This window comes from Eulemur rufifrons, unplaced genomic scaffold (genome assembly GCF_041146395.1).
Source record: "Eulemur rufifrons isolate Redbay unplaced genomic scaffold, OSU_ERuf_1 scaffold_158, whole genome shotgun sequence".
Taxonomy (NCBI): Eukaryota; Metazoa; Chordata; class Mammalia; order Primates; family Lemuridae; genus Eulemur; species Eulemur rufifrons.
This window is the reverse complement of record NW_027182940.1, coordinates 175,001-181,108: the sequence shown is the minus strand read 5'-3', so window position 1 is coordinate 181,108 and position 6,108 is coordinate 175,001. Positions and strand designations below refer to the sequence as shown.

At 51.7% G+C, this 6,108-nt stretch overlaps 1 pseudogene; it reads left to right on the top strand.

The window, feature by feature from the left end:
• The first annotated feature begins 6,024 nt into the window (after nucleotides 1-6,024).
• Nucleotides 6,025-6,108, top strand: part of LOC138379775 (small nucleolar RNA U13) — a 92-nt pseudogene continuing 8 nt past the window's right edge.

Below are 6,108 nucleotides of genomic sequence, written 5' to 3'. Positions count from 1 at the left end.
CCCCCGTTTTAGTTTTTATTATTTTGAAAAGTGCATAGAACGATAAAAACTTTAAAAGTAGGAAAAAGCTTACGGAACACATAAGGACACAGAGAAAGAAAATATCTGTGTACAACAGTGCAACGCATTTGTGTTTTAAGTCGTGGTGTTGCAAAAGAGTCCAAAAGTTTAAAAGAAAGAAAGAAAAACAAACAAACAAACAAACAAAAAAAAAAAAGCCAAACCACCATGGAAAAGTTTATGAAGTGAAAACACTTACAGTAAGCTAAGGTTAATGTATTATTGAAGAAAGAAATTTCTAAAGGTAAATGTCGTGTGGCCTAAGTGTCCAGGGTTTATGAAAACCTACAGTAAGTAATGTCCTAGGCCTTCACATTCACTCACCACTCACCGCCAACTCACAGACTCACCCAGAGCAACCTCCCGCCCGCCCTGCAAGCTCCATTCACCGTAAGTGCCCTGGCCAGGTGTCCCACTGCACAGAAACCTATTAGACTGCATTTCTTCCCATTACTATCAGTAGTTGTACATTTCTTAGGACTGTAGGCCTACGATACACCTCCAGGCATAGTTAGGGGTTGGGAAGAGGAGGGAAGAGGCCATTCTTCATTTATTTTTTTTTTTTTTTTTGTTGAGACAGAGTCTCACTTTGTTGCCCAGGCTAGAGTGAGTGCCGTGGCGTAGCTCACAGCAACCTCAAACTCCTGGGCTTAAGCGATCCTACTGCCTCAGCCTCCCGAGTAGCTGGGACTACAGGCATGCGCCACTATGCCCGGCTAATTTTTCTATATAGATTTTTAGGTGTCCATATAATGTCTTTCTATTTTTAGTAGAGACGGGGTCTCGCTCAGGCTGGTCTCGAACTCCTGACCTTGAGCAATCCACCCGCCTCGGCCTCCCAGAGTGCTAGGATTACAGGCGTGAGCCACCACGCCCGGCCCATTCTTCATTTATTAATTGGGTAGCATGGGGGCAGGGGAGGCAGTTTCCTCCTTCTCCCCCTCTTGTTTTTCTTTATTCCTCTCCCAGTTCCCCCTTCCATCGTCTCGATGGATTTGGATGAGACGTAGACATTTTCTACGTCAGGCCTTAATCATACCGAGGGAGCAGGAGAAAAGTAAGCCGCCTACCATGACACGATGGAATGGAAGTTTGTCAGCCATTGACTGCTGTGGCATTCCGACATTTAGTGTCTTCAGGACATTCTATATTTCTGCTATCCCACTAGAATATATCTCCTCGATCACTACTGTGTGGCCACATCCCAGCTGTTTCGTGAGCCACCCTCAATGTTCGTGACGATGTAGTGTGGGGACTCCCTCCGTCTGGTGCCTTAAACTCGCACATTTGGGGTTTTGTATCAGGATAGCAAAGCGATCACCTTTAAATAACCTGGCTGGCCATGGTGGCTCATGCCCGTGATCCCGGCAACTTGGGAGGCAGAGACGGGAGCGTGACTTGAGCCCAGCAGCTGGAGACCAGCCTGGGTAACACGATGAGACCTCATCTCTACCAACAAAAAAAAAAAAAAGAAAAATTATGGCGGGTGTGGCAGCATTTGCCTATAGTCCCAGCTACTCAGAAGGCTGAGGCAGAGAGGATCACTTAAGCCCTGGATTTGGAGCTTGCTGTGAGCTACAATCAGGCCAAGGCGGCCTGGGAGAGGACAGAGTGAAAGAAATCCTGTCTCAAAAAAAAAAAAGAAAAGAAAAGAAAAGAAAAGAAAGAAAACAAGACCGATAACACAACACAACTTAGAAGACTTGGTGTTACCGAAAGCTCGGCCACTTGCCCACGAGGCCGAATAACGAGGACAAGCTGTTTGAGGAGGAAGGAAAGAGAGAGTCTATTTTGCCGGTAAAGGAGAAAATAGGGTAGACCTTCCCATCTCAAGCCTCCGAATTTCCCGGAACATAGGGCTAGGCAGAAATACAGAGCTTTTAATGAGGGGGGGAGGGGTTCTCAGCTTTAGCGTTGATTGTGGTTAATTATTTCAATCGTCCAGGCTCTGCCAAAAACAAAGCCTGTGAACTCTGCCGGCCGCCCACCTGGGGGGGGGGGCGGGGCAGGGGACCACTTGGGAGTTTTAAGAAAAGATTTAACCTGCCTTGGGGACATAGGCCAGACTACAAGCTCCCAAAAGTGGTGGTGGTGGTGGTGGTGGTGGTGGGGAGCGTAAAACGACAGAACGTCTTTCTGTCCTTTATTGGTTTCTCCTTTTTCCCCCCTAGGTGCCAAAAGACCTGAGACTGATGCCGAAAAGAAATAGGTACAGGCGCCCACGTGCACACACAAAGATATACGATCGAATACATCGTGTTGACAGTCGGGGAAACTGGAAGATGATGGGGAAGTATCACGAGCAACTTTGTATTTCTTCCAGGACAGGAAAATGGACACGAAGAGAAAAATTCATCGTTCTCGGCGTAGGATAAAAAGCCACATCTTGTTACTTAATATAATTCATTCTGTGATTTAAGTTTTTATACGATATGATATTCGATAAGCCTAAAACACAAGATAAAAGAGAAACAAACAAAAGGGAAAAAATAAAAATAAAAAAGACGACGGGCAGAGGCCTACGGTCCCGGGAGGAGGCAGAGAGCGGGAGGAGGGGCGCCTCCCGCAGACAACAGGGCGGGTGGGCGGAGACCCGCTAGAGGCTAGGGCTGCCCCGGGCGGGCCCAGAGCTGCGGGCCCGGGAAGAAGAGGGTGGGACCGTCCGGACCGTGCTCTCCTCCCCGCCCTCCACACCTCCCGGGAGTCAGCTCTTAAACTCCCAACGTCACCTGACTTTCCGGATCCCGAGGTCTGATCAAAGTGGCCGCTAGGTGACACCCAGCAACCGCTGCCGGTGTCATCCTGAAAAGAACGGACCCTATGACTGACGGGGGTGGGGCGCACAGTGGGTGGCCCGGCCAGCTCCCCTTCCTCCTCGGAGCGGATCGGATCATCTGGAACTTTATCCAGAGAGGAGAGAGTGCCCCTGGGTGTGTGCTAGAAGCCGGAGGGTTGGGGCAGGGACCTACCCAAGAGAGAAGTAGAGTACAGGGAGTTTCAGAGTTGACCCACTCACCATCTCGCCCTGGTCAATACAAGAGTGGCAATATCTGTCACCGTGGAATGAACACTTGGTACCGAAGACCTTTGTCTATGCTGGCCCCCCTATGCCTAGGGGGGGGCATGTGGCCAGAATCTGACATCCTAAACGTCTTCGTAGAAAGAATTTGGGGGTGGGGGTGGGGGAGAGAGACAGAAAAAGAAAAGAGAGGGGGAAAGAAATGGCTGCCACAAAACTATCAGAACAGAGAAGCGACCGATAGGGCCTATCTGGTTAAGTTCTTTCCCTACCCAGAGAACGACTTGACGTAGCTGACGTCACTGCAGTCAGGCCACGTTCCGGTGGACACAGAGAGTCAGGGATAGAATTTCACGCTCGGCACTGTCTCTCGGGACAGCGGGAAGGTGGAGGGTGGCTGAGGGTTCTATGCTCCTTTATCACACACCGTCAGGTAGGTCAGGTAAAATTGAGGACAGATTTCCAGTGTTTCGAGAAAGGAAGAGCACTCGTGCAGGCCATCTATCTGTACGTGGGAGAGTGTCCCCGAAAAGTGGCTTTCAGTGCCGGGATGTGCCTAGGCCAAGAAGGTACACGATCCTGAGTGAGAATGGTCCGTCCCATCGAGTCAGTCGGTAGGAGGCCACCGGGTCGAGACGGAACTGCCCCCCCACCCGCCCCCGCCCCCGCCCCCGCCCCCCAGAGCAGACAGACTCAGAATGGAGTCACTCGGTGCCAGTGCCCTGCCCGGGTGCCCCATCATTCAACCGAACTGGGAAACAGGTGGGCTTTCCGACCCTCGGGAGGGAGCTTCACCGGCGGGCGGACAGATCAGAAGGGGCCCGGCTCCCTTGAGCGGGCAGGCTGGGGACGGTCGGTGGGGTCTCTTGACAGGAGGCACCACGGAACCCTTGAGGCAATGTCGGGGGCACCTATGTTGCGGTCCAAAGCTAGCGTCTGAGAAGTCGTCCCGAAAGCATGATGGCGTCAACAAGTCCCCTCCGTTCAAGAAACGAGATTCATTTCTAGAGGAGGGCCACCCCCGCGGGAGGACCGTAGGCTTCCTGTGGACATTCTCTTCAAAAGGCAATTCACTCAGCGGAGTGAAAATCGGAAAAATCGCTGTCCTCTGACGCAGCTGCAGAGAAAAGATGGCACCAAAATCAATGAAACACACACACACACACACACACACACACAAACACACCTCCTCCCATCTGAACGAGCACTCCGGACGGTCACATAGGGAGAGCGACGGGCTCTCTTCCCCCCCCCTGTGGTTTTCTACCTTTTGTTGCGGTTTTTTCCCTCAGTGGATAGAGGAGGAGACACAGGGGGCTCAGCCGGCATGCGAGTGGGTTTATCATCCTCTGTGAGTATCAACACGCGACACCACCTAAGTGAAGGAACACACCGGTGTTTCATGTGATGTGGCTCAATGCCTGGCAGATACGAGCCTTTGCAGGCCTCCTCGTGATCGACAGGACGTCGCCTTGGACACGGACACATCTTGTCCCTCCCTCCCGAGGCGATAGGCGGTTCCGTACCTCCTCGGGGCCAGGGCACAGTCTGCCTAGGCACCTACAACACGTGTGGCAACAGCCTCGATGGCTCTGCCATGAGAACGAACTCCCGTGGCACGGGGGTGGGGTGGGGGGGGGTCGGGTGCTGAAGAATTCAGCTGAGTGAAGGAATGCCACGGGATTCAGAGTGCCATCGGTGGGCTGAGAGGCGAGCAGGGCGGGCTTTGAAAGGGTAACATTCTCCCTGCCTTCCGTCTGGCTGTGAATACAGAACGTACACGCCAGGCGGGGTGGCTCACGCCTGTAATCCTAGCACTCTGGGAGGTAGAGGCGGGTGGATCGCTCAAGGTCGGGAGTTCGAGACCAGCCTGAGCAAGAGCGAGACCCCCATCTCTACTAAAAATAGAAAGAAACTATATATCTAAAAATATATACAGAAACAGTATCTAAAAATATATACAGAAAAATATTAGCCGGGCACGGTGGCGCATGCCTGTAGTCCCAGGTACTCGGGAGGCTGGGGCAGTAGGATCGCTTGAGCCCAGGAGTTTGAGGTTGCTGTGAGCTAGGCTGACGCCACGGCACTCTAGTCTGGGCAACAGAGTGAGACTTTGTTTCAAAAAAAAAAAAAAAATATATATATATATATATATATATATATATAAAAATATATATACACACACACACACACACACACACACACGTATATCCAATTAGCTGGGCATGCTGGCACATGCCTGTAATCCCAGCTACTCGGGAGGCTGAGGCAGTCTGATCGCTTGAGCCCAGGAGTTTGAGATTGCTGTGAGCTAGGCTGACGCCATGGCACTCTAGCCAGGGCAACAGAACGAGAGACTCTGTCAGAAAGAAAAGAAGAGCGAGAGCGAGAGAGCGAGAGAAAGAAAGAAAGGAAGGGAGAGAAAGGAAAGAGAAGGAAGGGGGGGGGAGAGAGAGAGAGAGAGAGAGAGAGGAGAAAACTATTAAAAAATTCGGGACCAGATCCATCGGTCGGTACTCAGAAGCGTGACGATCGGGTGTTCCCGAGCACGTGTGAGATGTGTCTTCTCCCTGACGCCGCGTTTCCTCCACACACACATCACCCATCTGCCGTGGAAAAAAAGCAACAAAAAGAGAGAAAGAGATTAAGAAGGGAAAATGGAAACAGGGCAAAAGAGGAAGAAAGAAAGAAATTTCGAAAAAAAGAGACCAAAGTCACAGCGAGAAGGAAGAATACTGAGCCCAGAGCGACACCTAGTGACCACACCGTCACAAGCACCCTAGGGCCCCAATTCGCCAGAGACATCTGGTGGACCCCAGGGCAACATGTGGTCGACCCGGGGCCATGGCGTCTGCAGCCGATTCCCAGGCGGGCACACGAGCCCGGGGAAACTCATTCTCAGCGCGGGGAGGAGGGGAGGGGAAATAATAGCAAAGTCACACCAGATCCCTTTCTAGTTCATAAACGTGTTGATTGCGTGTTCACGCGCACGTGTGAGAAGGGCCTCCTGGTGTGTCGGCACGTCACCC